The following is a 20180-nucleotide window of genomic DNA, read 5'->3' on the forward strand; positions in this document are numbered from 1 at the left end:
ATCTGAGTGGCTTCAGGGTGGGTGAGGATGGTTTCCTGTGTGTCCCTTGAGGTGAAGGAAACCCAGTGATTGGTGGTGATGTATTTTTCTGTAGATCTGTGTGTTTGTTTGCATGCTTGCAATGGCGGCCTCGGAAATATCTCCTCAATCACAGGCAAGCGGTAATTTCCCACCATGTTGGGCGGACGCTCAGCACGCAGTCCTTTTGTGTGTGCGTGTGTGTGCCTGTGGGTTTACAGTGTGTGTGTGTACCCATCATGAGTAGACCGCAGGGTGTGTGTGCCAATCAGCCGCTCCTTCATCTGAGATCCGACTGAGCCGCTTCTGTTTCTTCTGGTTTTTTTCTCTCTTTTTATCCTTCGCAGGACATCTCTATATGAGTGTGCCACCAATAGTCTGGAGACTGAATAAAAGAAAGTCATCTAAGGATACAAATAATTGCATAAATGCATACGTAATTACAAAATATATATGAAAGGAAGTTACATCCACATTTCCCTGTCAGCTTAATTTGAAAATGAAGTATTTCAAGATTATTTTTGGAACGCTTTCAAGTCAACTATCGTTTTGCAAAAGGCTTGTGTCTTGGGTTGGAAGTGTTTGTGTTTATATCGCACTTTCTGCCTTATTCTGTTCAAGCCAGAATGCGTGTGTAATATTCAGCTGCTACACTTTTTCATACAAGTTTGACAGCTTAAGCGTTCGGCCCCTGCATGCGTTTCCATGTAGCGGGAGGAACGTCTGCCGCAGTAATGCTGCTGTCAACTGCTTTTATATAAGATATGATAATGTGCAAGCTCGCACAGACACACACACACACACACAAGCACACACATGCACACACGCGCACAAACACGCACAAACACGTGCCTCCTTACACGGCTTCCTGTCTCTGGTGTTTTGCCACGTCGACTGAAACCTGGCCCACTAGTCCTTGTGCCTGACCCCTGTTCTGGTGTGTGTGTACGTGTGTGTGGAGATGGATGATTTGTGCTTGGGGAGCTTGTGTAGGGGGGTCAGCAGATCCTGGATGATACCCCGCTGATCGGAATCCCATTTCCCCCCAGCCGGCATGCCTTCCTGTGCTTCGGGAGACTGAGGGGAGGAAGGTGAAGGAGGATGGAGGCGGCCGGTGTGGATCAATGCAGATGCTGCAGCAGCATGCGGGGGGGCCTGGCGGGACAGGGGCACCAATAACAATAAATCAGCACAATTACGCCGTTCACGAGGCGCTTAGGTCCGCCGGTGCCTAATTAAGTCTTTCCTCCGACACAGGATGCGATTCATTTTTTTGGCTTTAAACGAGGTCTCCTCCAAACTAAATTGGACAGCGACTCCTAAATGACGGGAACTGGATTTGTACCAAAACGGAGGGAGGAAGAGGGAAGGGAGCCGGGATTAGAGAGAGGCAGAGAGCGAGGCAGATGGGATGAGAGATGCTTACGGTCTGTGTGTGTGTCTTTTACTTTTTTTATTATTATTGCTATTCATTGGGAGTTAAACTGCGCTCATTGGCCCTAATGAAATGTAAAGCTTGCAAGCGTGCCGGCTGTCTGCGCACGTGCACGCTCATTAGGGATCCCACAATGTGACACGCACACGTCCCGCCAGACTCCCCCGTATCGATTGATCTATGAATATATAATCGTTAGTGTAAATCTTAAGCCCAGCCAGTCCATAAGTGATGGTGTCTTTCGTCTGGCTATGTGGGTGATAGAGAGAGAGAGAGAGAGAGAGAGAGAGACTGACTTTAGACGTAAAGCCAGGCGGTTGTTTGTTTTGTTTTTTACATCAGCGTGACTAATCAGAATGCCTTCAATACACACACAGCATGTATGTGTTAAATACCCTCCTCATGTCTACATTATTGCTGTGTTTTGGCTGTGCGTGTCACTGTTGTACGAAATCTAACTTTGGGGTCAAACTCATACCCCAAATCAGCATTGTGTTAACAACCTTTATTGGGTTGACGCGGCGGAGTGGAGAACAACTGATTAAGAGCCCCGTGTCGGAAATAGAAGCTAATTTTGTTATTTTTTTTACATTATATTACATTTTATCCAAAGCGACTTACAATAAGTGCATTAAACCGTGAGTCCAAACTCAGAACAACAAGATCAAGCAAGTACAATTTCTTCAATAAAGTTAAACTACAAAGTACTATCCGTAAGTGCAGGTTGGCTTTTTGTGAGGAGAAGGTCTCCATTGCGTTGAGCGACCAGTAATAAGAAAGGCGTACGGCCGCCGACAGTCTGCGGACACCGTGTTCACACTGATATAACGTCGGATATCTTGTGATGCAAACTATGCGACATGTGGTGAAGTACACATGGCGGGATGCAGATGGGTGATATGAGTAGGGCTGGAAGAAGGAATCCATGAAAATGAATCAGCGAATATTTTGTGGATGTCAGTTTGGGACTTTTAAACAAAGCAATTGAAGATGTCAAATGACCAAACAGTTAATTTAGAAATGATTGACAGCTGGTCATAATAACACAAATGAGCTGTACATGATGACCACCAGATTGCAGAATGAGGGAGATAAGATGTAATGCTGCTTTATAGTCTTCGTTTGACGATCGGATCCAGTTGAGAGCACTTGAAAAAACTAATGAGTATTATTATTGTTGTAAATGATTATACAGCACTTAACAATAGCCTTATGAGCTACAAGTCATGCCGCCGGCAGCTTGAATGTATCGCTATCGGGAAGGCAGCGCCAACTGTTGGACGTAGAGTGCATAAGACCTGCTAGAATGTATGATACAAGACTCAGGGTTGCAAGATGAAAGACATGAGGCGGAGGGAGGGTGTCTGAGGTGGGATGAAGGATGGACAATAGGCCGTGGGACATTAGAGATACAGTATGGTCATTTGGTGTAGGGAACAGTTCCAGCTTTGTCACACAGAACGGGCCTCCCCTCTCCTCGTGAAAAGCCACCAGTCTCACACCTGCCAGCCAGCCAGCAGCCTATGTCTACATTGTATATTGTTGTTTGCTCGGTGCTTCAAAGTCGAACATATTCCTTTTGGAAAAAACACCCACAGTGCATCACTTTGTAGGGAGACACGGGAGTAGGTGGCGGACCGATAGCACCACGGGCCGCCTTCCCTGTGCCGTTTGCCAGAAACATCCTTAATAAAAAATAAAATAAAATACTTTTTTTAAACTCCTCAGATCTCGGTAAAAACCTGGGAATCCTTTCATTCCCCTCATTTGGTTGCGTCTTTTGTCTACCTGGAGAGAACAAGGCGCTCTCGCCACATCAGGAGAGATGAAAAGGAACCCTCAACAGCCTCAAGTATTTCCACAGTCAAGAAACAAAAAAGAGGCAAGCACAATGAAGACAGAGGGGGGGAGGGGGGTTACTCAGCAGTAGATAGGTGTGTGAATGCGTGTGTGTGGTAGGGGTGGTTGGGGGCGGTTTCATGTCATTTCATCATTTCCCTGCGAACAGCGAATCCAATTACTTTTCCCCTTTCCCTTTCCATCTCGGAAGATAGCCTGAGTGACAGGGCCGATTGGTGCAGCGCTACCGCGGTAACCATTCCAACCCGGGTTGATTGACAGCGCGTCGGCATTTTGCCGCCTTGAGACACGGAGACAAGTGAGGGACCGGTTGGACTCCGAGGCGGAACCAGAAGTTCGCCGGCCCTGCGTTCCCATTTAGAGACGATCTCCTTTGCTTTTTTTTGTTAGCAGTGTCCCACCCCCTTCAAGTAATCTTTCGCAATATATTAAGAAGTATTTTCTGAATCCTTTGTGCAGTTTATCTCACTGTATAGCACCAGTAGATTCCAACGGCAATTTAATAGATCAGTACTTCAGGACATCTTCATAACTGTGTTTTCAGTAAAGTAAATAATCACCTGCACCTGACGTTACCACGGTTTTGCAATTGGCACTTTCGTATGAAGCAACTCTGCGAGCCCACTGCTCGATGCCTCAAATCCTACACACACCGTCTCCTTTAAGTACGCTGTTCTATGCTTCTACTCCCCTGCATTTCCTTTGAATACCCTTTTAAGGCAACAGGGAACGTTTTACGGAAAGAGTGCTTATTAGAGAAGAGTCAGTAGAATTAGCAACGCCTGTGATTTATCTTGCAACCATTCAAATTGTATTCAGCATTATGGGAACCAACACTCTCAGCAGTGTGCTTTGCAGGATACCAGCTCTGCCGGTCCCAGTGTCCTGTGGATGAGAGTGCCTTGGATCTCTTCCCAGAGGTTTAGATGGCTGCGCATGCGATGGCTCTACAAGCTTAGCAGTAAAACTCGCTGTCAGAATGATTAAGCCTAATCAGGAAACATGGGATGGGAGGTAATTTAGCATGTGAATGCTAATTAGCACTAGCATTTAGACTGGCAGACGATGATTGAAGCGGCGCATCGGCTGCTCAGCCTGGTTAAATGGCAAAAACACCAGGCTGGCGAAGATGATTGATAATCTCGGATATGGCTGCTGTCTCCGGCCCTGTTTGTGTGTTACCGTGTGTGAGTGTGTGTGTGTGTGTGTGTGTGTGCGTGTGTATGTGTGTGTGTCTGCTACAGCTCCTCTTCTCTCCAATGCAACCTTCATAATGAGCAGATGATCACAACACCTGAGCACACTCTAATTCCATCTTCATCCCATTAAGTAGAAGTTAGTAGTGTAATGTCTTATTAGTTTCACGGCACACACACAGACTTTTGTGAAGCCTGCTGTACGTGTGTGTGTGTGTGTGTGTACACACTGATGTGTCGTGTGTACTTCCAATGATGTGGACACGTATACGTCAGTGTGTCCGTGGTGTGATCCTCTTTAAATAAAAGTTGGTGTGTGTGTGTGTGTGTGTGTGTGTGTGTGTGTGTGTGTGTGCGTGTAGCTGCTGTGAGAGCGCCAGTGTGTAAATCTTGTAAAGATAATATTACCGCTATAAGCGATGCTAATGTTTGAGTAAATTATCATCCTATTCTCCCGCTAATACGCTGCTGCACTCCCTCTCTTCAGATCTTTTCCTGTTTACAACCCCCCCCCCCCCTCCCCCTCCACCTCCACCAATTCTTATCCCCTCTACTCCCTCTCTCACTCATATGTCACCTTCAGCTCCCTCTCTCCCAACCGAGGTGGGCGAGATGCCCACAAACCCCCCCCACCCCCCAGAGAATTTCATCTGTGTGTGTGTGTGTGTGTGTGTTTGTGGGGCGCACCGTCCGTTCTCTCCTCTCCCTCATTCTCCTTATCTCCTCTATCCATTAGTACATTAGTGTACGTCAACCTGAGACAAAAAAAAAGAAGTAGAAAAGAAGTGCTATCTCTGTCAAGCCTTTCACGAGAAAGAGAGACTTAGAGGGACACAAAGAGGAAGCGAGCTAAAGATGAACAGATATGAGGACATGTAAGGCAGACAGTGATCCTTGTAAATGATTATACGGAGCATCGACATGGCTCTCTGTGCCCCCCATGTTTGACATTGTTTGTTGTACTCGCGGCGTCCCAAGCCAGCGTTGAGTCAAGTCGTGTTTGTGCAAATGAACAGCAGCGAAGAGACCCAACACAACTGGAGCTCAATGGGACATGTTTGAACTGTCCGTACGATGTTACAACAACAATCTCTTGAGCTTGTGTTAACTGCAACTCTAGTTTCAGGCATCTCACCAAAAAAAAAAAAACATTCATAAAACCCACTGACTTTGCAACGAGGGAACCGGATGTGCAAAAGAAAACGCAGACTCATTTCTGGGCTTTTAGAGCTCACTCCTGCGCCACTATTCAGTCGCTTTTTGAAAAATGAGGATTTGGAAAACACCTCCCTTGTGAAGCACATCTGAAATGGCTTTCTTTTAAGGAAATCAAAGTCCTTCTTCCTGTCTCTTTTTACGGCCTCACAGGAAATGAAGGCATTAGCGCGAAAATGAATCAGAGGGACTACACCTAAGACTGGCTGCCACGCGTTGAAATGTCTCCTCCAGACTCATTTACATTTGAATGCTCCAGGTGTTACTTATTATAGGAGGAGACAAATGGACAGTGTTGGGAAAAAAAAGTCAGCGCAGCATCAAATGAGGATGGAGTGATACAGAAATAGTCCCTTTACACCACTGGCAGAGTGATCAGAATTACAACAGCAGGATCTCTGCCACCTCCGGGTCGCCGACATGATACCACTCTGCATCACTTCTCAGAGGCAGCCGCTGCTAATGTGCCACTGTGGTTGTGAGTTCAATTCCCAGGCGGGCTATCGCTTCATATGTATTACCCCCCGTGTCCTTGAGCAGGGCATTATCTCAGCCGTCCCTCTGGAGGAATATGGCTCAATGTTAATGGACCGGCGATGTGCATGGAGAGCGAGATGGATGGATTAGTGAGCTAATGAATCTTTGATAAGTGGGAAGGCTTTGTGAGTGTCAAGAGACAAAGGGAAAGATCACAGCTAAACCTATCAACTGTGGGATGGCTTTAATCCACACAAAAAAGTCTTGGAAACGAAGTGATGTGCATGTTGGTTTCTATAAAGCGATGTGAAAAAAAAGGCAAGATCAATTTTGTTATGTATGTCTCATATGCCTTATGTAAAGCGTCTTTGTGTGTTTTGAAAAGCACTATATAAATTCGATGTATTATTATTATTAATTTATAAATTTGGTGTGTTATTATCAGACAGCAAACTCCAGGTCTGACAAGTGAAGCCAATAAGGAAGTGCCTTAAAAGCACATACTTTTTAATGGCCAGCAGGCGGCGACTGCAGTTGCAAAAAGAAGTCTGATTGTATAGAAGTCAATGAGAAAATACTACCTTGTGATTGACAGGTCACAGACACTGCGTTGTCCGGCCTGGGTGGTGTTGGTTGTGCTTAAAATTCTAACCCTTTTATTATTTGTTTTTTTTCAGTTCATGAAAGTTAATTGTCAAATTTGTTTGCCTGAAAATGTCTTTTTCACCATGTTAAACTGTTCTGGTTCTAAAAAAACCCAGATTTCTATGGCCAAAATGCCGAAGATTATTGGCCAAGATTATCGGCGACTCGCTGATTATTGGCGTTTTGCCAAAAAACAATCTTGTGAGATCGGCTTTTCTGCTGTTGCCCTTCAAAATAAAAGCTCAATATCTGCACACGTTTTGCACAGGTTGCACGTCATTGTTTTCAAAATGTATACAGTGTAAAACTCTTTATTGCCAAATATTTTAACTTGTTTTGTTTAGTTTTTCCCAGGTTGCACTTTATTGTTATTATCTTAAAAAGATATCCAGTGCAAAACAGGTTCACTGCAGTCCCAATAAGCAATTTCTTTGCCAGTGCTTTTTTGCACATGTATACCTTTATTTGCATTGTTCTAACAAAGTGATTGCACATTTGCTTTACTTGAAAGTGATTGCAATTTCCTTTATTCTATTATTTGAAAAAGCACAGATGGAGGAGTCACAACAAGTTATTCCAATAAAAAGTCAGCATAGACCATTTTGTTGGTCGTGGGGCACGAACATCTTTCTTCCTCCAAAGTTGGGCGTGAACAAGAACAAGTTTGAGAACCACTGCCCTAACCCCTGTGCTACAGACACCGTTAGGGCCATGCGAGGCCACAAGTGGAGCCGAACAACAGACACATTTGCAGACGCTCAGCAGCGGTCAGCGATGTGCTCGGACAGCTGTTGTGCTGATGACCGGTGTCAGGTGCCCGTGGCCTGATTCAAGCTGGCCAACCCCGAGGTCATGGTCGGACATGTGTCTCTGTATCTGGCGTGCATCTGGAGAACAATTGCCATGTTTTAGGTGGGAGGGGGTGGCGGGGGCGGGCTGTGTGTGTGCGGTGTGTGTCGTCTATGCTTTTACTGTTATCCAGGGAAATATGCCAATAATTCACCTGTCCAATCATATCATTTGGGCCACAGATACTAGATACAAAATAAATAAATAATGTTTTTACTGTCAGAGCATTTGATTTATGGATTGCTGTCGGGATGTAATGGGAATTTCAGCAAATATAAAAAAATGGAGGTGATTAACATCAAGGAAAAGATATGGCCTGGATGAGTTTGTGTGTGTGTGTGTGTGTGTGTTTATGTGTGATTAGAGGGCCGAAGAAACATTTCAGCGTGTGTTTGTGCCTGCTATGTTAATCTCTTTCACATCAAGGAAAGACACAGCCCGCGTGGGCGTGTGTTTGTTTGTGTGTGTGTGTGTGTGTGTGTACACATGTGCATCTGATTAGAAGGCACATGCAGGAAAGGATACAGACTGTGTGTTTGTGTGTTTGTGTGTGTGTGTTTTAATAGGACTGCAGAGGGTTCATTTTCTTGTGTGCACATGTGCAACTGTGTGTATCTGTCTCTGAGAGATACCGATCCTTAGATGAAGGGGAATCTCACACTCCCTACGAGAGAGTGTGTGTGTGTCTCTGTGTGGGTGTGAGCTCATCTTCATCAGTTAATGTAGGAAGCAGTGTGTGTTTACATATTACAGCAGCTGTGCTTTCTTCGTGTAGAATGGAAGCTGCCCACCTGATGCCAGGGCAGCTGCCACAGCCCACTACACTAACACGCACACACACACACACACACACACACACACACACACACACACACACACACACAGACAGACACAGTGCCAGCAGCCCTTTTCTGTATCTCTGAGTGTGTGTTTGCTGCTGAGGGGAAGAGAAAGGGCCAGCTGCAGTGTAAAGCCTTCATCAACTGTTCCTCTTGACTGCCCCATCTGCCCAGCCATTAATACACACATGCATGCACACACACACACACACACACACACACACACACCCATACACTAATGCATACACGCAGCCCTTCTGTCAACTTATCAGACGCACGTATTGCTCGTTGCTCGTTACTCGTTGCATTCTTTGGGGTTTGTCACGACCTTTACGCGTATTCTCTGACGCCTAATGTTTGCGGGACACACCATTCGTGGAAAATTGTGCAATGGTACAATTAGGGTGGAAGCAACTCTATTGTGTGGTTTATTACATGAGGTGAACATCAGGATGGGTGACAATATATGTATATATAATTATATATATATATTTGTTCTATAGTCTGCCCTGCTCTGCAGTGTGTTTTGTGAATCACAAGCTCTTCTTTAGTCCATATTTTTTCTTCCCAGTCAGTGTCCTAACCTCGGTTTCCCTCGATGTGTTCTAGTCCAACTAAAACCCAGCTCGTCAGCCAGATACAAGGATGTCAGGCAATAGCTCAGCACCCGCTTGTAAATGACAGAGAGTGAGCTGGCGGGGGTCAAGGAGACATAATTACATGGAAAACCAGGAGGTTGAGTGCGAGGGAGACCGTCGCAGCGTCGCTCTTGATGATGTTTTTCATATCGATTGGCTGCTCTCCAGAAGCCTCCTGATTTCTGATTTGGACGTTTGTGAACATTGTGATTGCCGCGAAGAACGTCTAATGTCTTGAGTGGCCTCTGCAATCAAGGACAATGACCCTTCACTCCACGTGCAAATCCCGCACTCCAGCACACACATGCATATCTACCTAAAGTTTTCATGTGTACATCTTGCTACAGCCGAGGTTTCACAGATGATTTCCCTTGCAGGGCATTTGGTGTGACGTCGTCTCCACTGGATAGTTCCGTTTAGATTCTTTAAAGATGCATTTCCTGATATTAATATAATCCACTTTAGATTTGTGTTCATTTTAAATAACAATACAATCGCAGACCGTATATAAGAAGTGGGCGTAGTTGTCGTGACTTCACCCACTTGTTTGTGGGCATCTTGGTTTCATTTGCAACCAGGAAACGGAAGTGACCACATTCAGACCGCGGAGGAGTGACATAGAGACGCTTGGGTGCAGCATAGAGATCAGAGAGTGTACCGTGATAATACTTTAATAATGTTAAAGGGCCTTTGCTATCGGACAGCCTATGTGGCTTACACTGCTGGTCTTAATTGTCCAGTTTTCAGCATTTGTTTTGGTTTAAATGTGAACATAGCTGATGGGAACACTATACAAATATGAACTTGGTTTTAAAGTAACAAAACATTCTTTTTAATTGAGCATCACAGGTTTTTGGTTGCTATATTAGCTAATGCTAACCGGTTTTGGTAACAGACAAACGTGGTTGGCCGAGTAGACACCAATGATACAAAGGATTAGATGTAGTGATGAACTGGTGAGGTCCCAGTGAGACACTGCTTCCACTTTATGTCGATCACATTCTGGTTGAAATGACTATGTTTTAGAGGGGAATTTGTTTTCTCGACGACTTTACATCTCTCCTCTTTCAACTTCCTGGTCTCCCATAGTATTTTTTTTAATTTTTTTTAATTGCTTTGCCGTCTGTCTGGTCGCATCAGACAATTTTATTGATTTATGTTACCTTTAGAATTCAGAAGCATCACACACACACACACACACACACACACACACACACACACACACACACACACACACACACACAAAACACACACAAACAGATAAGCAGACACGACGTTGGAGAACTACTGAGAAAATATATACAGGCTGAGAATGGTTGAGGACAAAGAGCCAACCAGAGCTGGTGTTATTCAGCCATCTGGTCTTTGTGAGTGTGTTTGTGTGTGTGTGTGTGTGTGTGTGTGTGTATGCCTTCTCTCCATTGTATCTGAATGCAGCGGAGAGAATGACTTAGATTACCAAGACTGATATGAAAGTCACACTCGAGGACACGCTCCAAGTGGCAGGCAGACACACACACACCCACACACGCACACACACCCACACACACACACACACACACACACACACACACACACACACACACACACACACACACACACACACACTGTCTGTTTGCAGCCTTTTGGTTTTCACTGGGAAGCTTACAAAGCATTCAGCTGAAAGACAAGTGTCTGTTTTGTGTGTGTGTGTGTGTGTGTGTGTGTGTGTGTGTGTGTGTGTATGCCAAGGTCCCTCCTCTAATTGAAGTGTACAGTGACTTGGCAGGGTGCCTGGTGTTACAGAGTCATGCAGAGGGACAATAGAAGAAGAGAAAGAAAGAGAGAGACAGAGAGATTAGAGAGAGAGAGGGATGAGTTGTAGAAACCAACGATAAGAAGAAGAGGAGAGGATGGAGGTGGAGGAGAACAGGGATGAACTGATGAAGCAGATAATTAGACAGCAACAACAGCCCTAATGCAGTTAGTCTTTCCCTGATGGATCGTAACAGAACGATATTAAATGTTGTATACTACTGCATGTGTTTTGGAGTCCTATTCCTAAATGGCTCGGCAACATGTTTGAGGACATTCCTTTTTCCTTTTTCTATTTTGTATTTTTATTCCGGCTAAATTGAATAAGCATGCGTCATAAGCTCTGCGGTGGCTCCGCAGTCTGACAGACTCTCTGCGCCTCCCACTGCTACCACGTAAAGTTGTACTGAATCTAAAAACAACAACAACAACAACAACAATGTGTGTCTCATGTCTGTGAGCTCAGATTTGAGAACCGTTGTGTGTTTTGAAATTTTTTAAATGATTAATTAGTTATCATATGTGTTGTTATTGATATGAATTGGTGCCTCTGTGCTTCATTCACAGACCCTCATATGGCATCCCAGGTGTTAGCTGTGACACACTCTAATCAACATTCTATCTCCAAACTGAGAAGTTAATCCACTCTGAAGTGTGTGTGTGTGTGTGTGTGTGGTTTGTGTGTGTGTTTGTGTGTGTGTGTGTGTGTGTGTGTTTTACATCTTTCATTTTGTAGATTCACACATCTAAATATAAATCCTTCAAACTCTGGAAGCTGGTTGTTGGACGTGTTATATTTTGTACTAAACGGTATGATACCATATTTTACAATATGTTGTACAACAATTGTCATTGTTCTTGTGCATATTGGGCAGAATTAAATCTGACTATCTTTTTATTTGATTTTTGACTTTCATATGCCTCTCCTTTCATCTTTTACAAACACAAATAAATTGATTTCTGTATGATGTATCCGTGATTGTGTTGTATTTATATATTTTCCACATTCCTCCTACTTGCCCTTGCCATATTTCACATGTACACAAAAGGAACTGTGAATCCATTTGCACAGACTGGCAAGGAGCAAAAAACGAGCAGCGGTGGTTGGAGCCACAGCACTGAGCCAGCACCATCCGCTGATGAGAAAGCGTAGCGAGGTTAATCCGTCAGATTACAGCAGATTACAAAACACCGGGGACGGCCGAATTGGAGATTATAGCAGAGAGATGAGGGCAGAATAATGGAATGGATGGATGCTGGAGAGTGATAGAAGTTAAAGGATCAACGATTGATCAGGGGATGGACGATTGCACTTGTTTTCCTGGCATGAACTTGTCCTGGAAGCTTTTGGTTTAACTGTTTTTCTCATCAGAAAATACAAAACAAATTGAGCACAGTAGTCTTCTCTGGCCAGCCGATGCTCGTTGTGACATGACTGAGGTCAGTGGGTGAAAAAAAAATGGCTCAAACTGACTTTTTTTCTTCTTCTCTTCAACAGTCAAATGTTTGAAATACTGAAAAACTCTAAACTAAAGATACATTAATGAAAACATATTATATTCCATTTCTGCCAATTAAACTCCCTAAATGTTAGACACTGTTCCTTTAATGTTAGCGATCAGATGTGTATAAGAGTATACACATATATACATATATATATATATATATATATATATATATATATATATATATATATATATATATATATATATATATATATATATATATATATATATATATATATATATATATATATATATATATATATATGACAATACCGTCAACGTGGCATTCATTTGCGATTGCCGGATCTCGTTCAGAACAAGTGGTTTCCAGTCTCGTTCTTCGAGCAGGTCTCAAAGACTCAAGTCCAGAATCTCGAATGCCAGACAAGTCCGTCCCATATGTTCAAACCGCTCAAAGAACGGATGACCTCCAACATGGACACCTGGGGAACAAAGAGGCTCCTAGTAGCTACTCTGATAGAGCAGACAATATGTGAGCAAGGCAACACTGGATGTCACGAGAAGAAGTCCAACAATCTACCTCTTTCTCAGTGGCCTGGATAAATCCAATGTCCCGATTGAGGAGCTTTACAGCCATTGACTCTTTTGTTGCCAGATTTCGGCACTTGGTCACTTCACCATAGCAGCCTTCACCAATAACCTCCAGAACAGAGTAACCAGAGCAGCTGCCGAACAGGGTTTGACCTGCCTGAACCTCAGGTGCTGTCAGTGTGACTGTGGGAGTGAATGTGGAGTCAGCGTATTCAGTCAACACTACATAATCAAACACATCTTAACCATGAATCATGTCCTTGAATGTCAGTGTTGGCTTGTGATTCTGAGACCATGTGAAGGAGAAGATTGTATCAATTACTATTAATATCATGTGTATCATGTTAATCTATTTATTTATTTCATATAACAGATATAATTGTCTGCATTTATGTAGCGCTTTTTTAGACTAAGCGGCCGCTAAGTCACTTTGTTCCTGATGACGTCTTAGTTTCTGTTTTAATAAGTGCTTTTTAAATAATATTTTTTTAATTCTAATGTTTCGAGACATGAGTCAAAAGCAACACATCAGCGTCCACAGTGTGATTTCAAAGCAGATACGTTCAGCATCATGCCAAATGTATTTTGAGCGTCTAGAGTCGGTCTTACTTGACACACCACAGATCAAATCTTCTCAGTTTAGTATTTCTAAGAATTGCAACTCCGTTCTCACGCCTGACGTCGCTAATGGGACTGCAAATAGTGGCCCGGTGCATGGAAGAGGACGCCTTGGCCCCGGTAGTTGTTCTCCGGATATCTGCTGGCTACGCCGCAAAACACCCAAAATATTGACCTTTGCGCCCCGAGGCTACACCTTCATAAGACCGACAGCAGATGTGTTTTTCCCAGATTGTTTTTAAGCATGATCATCGCATTACGTAAATTGGACGAGACGATGAATGAGATTAGGAAAGCGATGAATTGTCAATGCACACAGATTAACATCTTCACCAGATGGTGCAAACAAGTTCATACAGAGATATATATAGAGAAATTAATGTACAGAACAACAGATCAGTGGTACCATTGTATTGCCATTCTACTACACCACTACACAAAATGAACAAAACAATATAGAAAATGCAAAGTAGCTTCTGTAATATATAATATAAGTAAGCAATTATGGAACATTTACATTTTTACAGAGGCAATATGGACACTGTCGTTTGCTGACAGACTTGTAATACTATAGTAATGATAATTTAAAGTATCAAATATGACAACCAACAAATGACGACCAAATGACTTTTGTAAAGGTTAAGGAAATACTGTATTCTTGTTGAAGAAATAAATGCCACTATGATTTACGATTGCCGAGGTTTAAAGGACTACAACACTCGGGTTAAATGGACACAACGTTGGACGTGGTGAATAGAAGCTGAGGTCAGCCTTTTAGGCGTTTGAACAGACGCCGTCCGTCTTCCTCGTGAGGCCATTCTCATTGGAGCTGCACAGTGTGTGTCGATAATCCGCACCCTGACTCAGTGTCGTGACATTTAATCGCATGAGCCGGTGACGCCAGAGGTACAAACACCGGGTCCTGCCACATGATAGCCGCCTCAGCTTACTTTGTCGGAACAATCGCATCATTGTACACTTGACTAGACCAGAGCCGAGGCCATCAGGACGGCGTTTGGTCAATTGAACAGTGGTGAAATTACACTATTGCACCTTCTCCTCAGGGGCCCAGCTGGGAAAGCAGTGGACAGGAGAGTGTAATCGGTGTAACCAGATTAATACAGTGTAACAGAAAGGCCATTTGGCCTATTAACACGCTAGAAACACCACCTCGACAGCACCCGACAACTTGTTGTCAGCACCATATGTTTGTATTTTGGTGTGCGCAGTATGTTTAACATATAACTGTCTAGACCAAGATGCTCTTTGCCAGATTGTTTCTGAACTGTGGCTTTTATCTCAAACTAGTTTCTTCTTTCTTTTCTCGGTTTAACCTTTTTGGTTTGTTTTCCTTTTTCTCTCAACTGTTACACAGTGAGAGTTTATAAATGTTTCTTTTGAACTAGAACTAATGTTCTTCATAATACATAATACATGTACATCATTATTATAATACACATTATACATGTTAATTACGTGTTAAATTGTTAAATTTTCCATTTGTTTGTTTTCCTCTCTGTAGGACGGGTGATACAATGAGGAGGGAGGGATTTAGGCGGAGAGATGCAGGGAGGGGGAGGGGGAGGGGGGGATTTGGGGGGACAGATTCTTGGAACGCATTGGAACGTGTGTTCCCTTTTGGGGAATGGCCTCTGTGGTCGAGCGCGTGCTCCGTATGCATGACCAGAAATATGTGGCGAGCATTACACCCATACGCGATCACAACCACAGGCATTAATCAAAGAAAGAGCACACAAAGAGGCCACTAGGAAGGTTGTAGTCGAGGGAAGCAACGTGAAGTTACTTTTAATCCACGAAAATATCAATGACATCAGACTTTACACGTCCGGAGAGCAATTAAATACAATAATGCGACTAATAAAAGATATCGAGGGCCGGGAGCTTTGGTTTGTGTTGTGATGAACTTTGAGTTTGACATTTGCGTAGTTGTGATACCAGCACAGGCTGCAGCTGATCTTCTGTGGTGTATTCTGGTACTGTGTTTACCTCGGTGTACTGAGGCATCACACATCTCAATCCTCTCGCCTTTGGAAACGGTGGTAGCATCTGTGAACTGCTTGAACTGGAGGGCCAACGGTCTTGTGCTCCCCACTAGACTTCACTTTGTGTCTCATAATTCAATGTGAGCAAAATTAGGAAAACAAATGCATCATCGTGGTATAGAGAATCAATTTGTTTTCCACCGTGCCCATAAGGCAATATATTGAAAATGTGATTGTTTATCTAAATTAATATTTGGAGATTACTCCTAATGCTTCCCCAGCTTCTTATTTACTTTGCATCTGCTATATTTACAATAGGATACACTTTATTGTCCCCATAAGGACATTTTGTCGAGGACTCGCATGCTGCACACATGACGTGACACTCTACATGTCATCCTACTATTATTGTTTCATTTACTGCTTTCACCGCAGTAAATTAAACGATTAACAGACAACATGTCCCGTGATATTAGTTCATGGTTGTGAGGATGTTGCATGTGATTGGCTTGTCAAACGGAACTCCGCCTCTTTCACACAAACTATCCAGTGAGGAGACCACAGACTGGAAACCTTAGTGTTTCATTATTTTGGGTCTGCCCAAAAGGGGTTCACAGACACAGTCTCAATGTTACCGATCGGCTCGGAGTCTTCTCCAGCTCACCACCCTGCAGCGGAAAAGACCCCGTATAAAAGCCGCCAAGTGCGAGCTGACTGGGTGCTGCCCACTTGTTTAGACCGGGAACAGAACTTCTGTCTCTGGTGGTCAGATGTGCCCGGCCCCATCCACGATAGTTTGTTTTTCATCGGAAGTTAGGTTTGATCATGCGAGTCCCTGGAATCCCGACTCTGAAATGGTTCCGTGTCCACGCTAAGTGTGTGGTCCCGCGCCCTGACTGAAATATTAGAGATATCTGGGGTTTCTCACGATTGTCTTCCTAAACAGTGTGCACCACGCATTAGACAGCAAAGCACCAAAAAACAGAGGAAGAGTTGCTTCCCCTTTTTTATCCCCTTTATTGTTTATTTGGATTGAACCTGTAATCGTCTAGTGCTGCTCCCAGGTCAGCCATTGTGAGTTGTTTATTTCTGCAAAGAAAGGGAATGGAGGGGTTGGGGGGGGAGAAAGAAAAGCACTGAGAAACATTTAGTCAGTCAGCCTCGGGGCGAACGCCAGTAGACGGGGTTCAAAAGGCAAAAAGCTTCACTTTTAGAGCTCGTGGGGAGCTGGGAGCGGCGAGGTCAAAGGTCGACAGAGACAAAGTTTAATAAAGAAAGAAAGGGAGGGCAAGATGTGCCAGTGGGAGGGCGTTTGATTGATTGTTTCCTGTCTACTCTCTCCATTCTCTCATCCCTCTCTACCGCGTGGCTTCTCCGTTCACTCCAGTGTCTCAAATGGGTGTTTATTAGAAAAACACGTTGCCATAGCAATGGAAGAAATATGGAGAAAGTCCTCGGCAGTTGTTGAGCAGAGGAATCATTTTGGCTTTGAAACTTTTATGACACAGTAGTATATAATAACCCAAATCTATTATAATAATAATAATAACATGAGAGAGTTATAAAGTTTATAATATGGAGCAATAAAATCATTCATAACAAAGACAGGATAGGTCACATCGGACAATGCAGCCATTATTTGTAGTGTGCGCGTGCGAGCGCGCGCATGTGCGTGCGTGTGTGTGTGTGTGTGTGTGTGTGTGTGTTTTGGGTCAACCTATGTCTCCCTATCCTTTTCTTTTTTGTTGTTGCGTCCTTCGGGGTAAAGCTGCTATTCAACACTTTCCTTTGTTTAACCTTCTAATTGGAAGACGTCTAGAAGGGGAGCACACTCTTTCATGGCATCGCAAGTCTGATCTTACGCACACGCACGCGCACACACACACACACACACACACACACAGTGCAGTCTCCCACGTCGGCTGTGAGAACAGGAAGAATAGACACAAGACAAAAAGATCAAATTATCAGCTAGATTTAATTACCCACAACCCGACAGACACAATAACAGGGCTAAATCCAGATTTGTCTGGGGGAGAGAGAAAGAGATAGAGAGACTTTAGTCTGACTGAAGCTCTCTCTCTCTCTCTCTCCCTCATTCCTTTGCAGCAGAGAGCGTTCCTTCTTTTGAAAGCATTGCTGCAGAGTGAAGTGGTGACAGCTTATCGGATTAAGGATCGCCGGATAATAAAGACCCTTGTTTGATTTTCCCCACCCATACTCCTTAAATATGATTACTGCTTACTGTTACGCCAACATGACATTAGAGACGGTGACTGCGGCGGCGGCGCAGACGTTTGCATATTGTTTCTCGAGATGCTAAGAAGGGCTACGGAAGGGGAAGGAGGCTAAGGGACGCATCGAGCCGTCACTCCTCCTCTTCCCCCCATCCATCTTTCTCTCTCTCCATCACTTTCGTCGCCATTCTCTTTTGACCTTGTTCCCACTCTCCGTCACGGAAACTCGCGCAGCTGCCGTCTCTGTCCAGGGTAGCTTTTTGGTGCACGTCTTCTCCCACCTCCCAGATGACTTTCTTAATACATTTACTAAAAGGATTAATAATAACCTATATTCATTTGTTTTCTAAAATGTGAAAATGTGATTCAATGTTTCCTTTTTGATGTGGGTCCAGGTTGGCAGAGTGCCTGGATTCGCTAAACGACGAATCTCTTGAACTCTTCCTTTTTTAATAACCAAAGAGCAATTTCAAGTATTAACCGGGACTGACTGTCTCTTTTCCTTCGTTGAAAAGTCAAACATCTCTTTTCGCAAATTAGAAATTACACACTGCTGCAGCTAATACTTGTTAATTCCATTAAAACAAGTTGACAAAAGGTTCAAATGAAACTTGGCTAATTTTTTTGTCATGTCTATTTGTTAGAGAAAACACAACGTGTTGAGTCTTCCTTAATGAAACTATCAAGGTGATTGTGATAAATTTTCGAAGGTGAATGAATCGCCCCCAAGTGAAACTTCCATTCATGTCATATCGATAGCTTAAGCTTGGCGGAACCGGATTGCTGCCACGGCAACAACAAAAAAAACGTATTCGAGGGTCGTTTGTTGTCATTACGCAACACAGGGCTGCACAACATGCAAATTGCAGAATTAAAAAGCATTTTCGGGCAGATAATATGGCAAACACCTTGACATGAAATATTCAACATCAGCGGGCGGCGATCATCTCAAAGTGTGCTGCACTTAATCCCCGCACTTTCCTTTTTTTCGATGTTAGTGCTCTAGTAAATCTGTGTGTGTGTGTGTGTGAGAGTGTGAGCCCGGCTGCTCTGCAGTACCGAGGCCAGTTTGTGGCACAGAGGACTGTCAGTGTCATCCGCCCCGACCACAGTGACACTGACCAGACGCTCTAACTATCTGACGGAGAGCTATTCTACATGTGTGTGTGTCTCAGCCAATGTATTATCACTGTGTGAATGTATATACAGTGTACTAGGTGTGTGTGTGTGTGTGTGAGAGTTGCAGCCACTCTCTGAACTTGTGACCTTGCTGTGAACTTTGCTCCATTCTCATTCAGCGAGCATCGCGCTGAGCCTACTAGCAACGTTAGGCTAATTACAGCTGGGATGCCTGTTGGCTTTCTTTTCCCCAGAGCTCTTGTGCACATGCATGGGCATGCACGTGATGACCCCCCCCCCCTTTCCCACTCCCAGCATGACTCTAAGGCATCAGTGTCTAGACAGACATCGCTGCGATCGCTCTTTCTCTGGAGAAACAGGCGCTCATCTGTTGCAGTCCGGAGTTACCGTCCCAAATGAAGCACAGGGTTCCGATCTCCTGCTCGTTGGCTGGGCCATTTCTACCATTTTCTTAAGCTCTTGGTTCTTCTTTTCTTGTTGTTCGACGTTACCTTACTTCATACTATATTGCTTTGCGGTCATAGGTATCTTGAAAGAGAGAGAGAGAAAGAGAGAGAGAGGGCGTCCTCTCAAGGGATTCAAGGGTCTCCAATGTAATTCAGTCTGTGTTTTGTAGTGATGCCCACTAAATTTGGTCTTTTTGCCGATGCCATATGCTATAAAATATCTGTGTTTGTGTTTATAGGGCCCCGACACACGGGCTTCCAGACCATCCCTTAACATGTGGTGGTGTTCGGTTCATATTCACACTGGTGCATTTGCCCTGTTTGTTTCGGTTACATTTTGGGCTGCGTGAAAGCCGAAGCTCTGGTGGCACAAAGCAACAGGATCAGAACCTGCCCGAACAGATGGGTCTCTGCCTCCAGGCCCACTCGGTTTATGGTCTGCAGTGTGAAGGCATTCCAAACGCAAGGTTTTGTGAGAGGAAATAGTAGCACGATTTCCAAAAACCTTACTACTATCTGCCAGTCGGATACAATTATATTCTAGTCTGTACATATATATATATATATGCAAAGTCAGTATGACCGCTCGCTCTTCAGGGCCAGCTCGGTGTCAGAGAGAGTCGGGGCTTTAACAAAAACTGGGTGGGAGAGACCCCCTCAGCCCAAACGAGTAGTTTCACCGCCTCTTGTGGACAAACAATGTGTTCACTTCG

At 44.0% G+C, this 20180-nt stretch overlaps 1 protein-coding gene across 1 annotated transcript in view; it reads left to right on the top strand.

Moving 5' to 3' along the window:
* LOC117733865 (plexin-A1-like) overlaps positions 1-20180 on the top strand; it is a 208227-nt gene that overhangs the window by 51442 nt on the left and 136605 nt on the right.

Source organism: Cyclopterus lumpus, chromosome 7 (genome assembly GCF_009769545.1).
Source record: "Cyclopterus lumpus isolate fCycLum1 chromosome 7, fCycLum1.pri, whole genome shotgun sequence".
In the NCBI taxonomy this organism is placed as follows: Eukaryota; Metazoa; Chordata; class Actinopteri; order Perciformes; family Cyclopteridae; genus Cyclopterus; species Cyclopterus lumpus.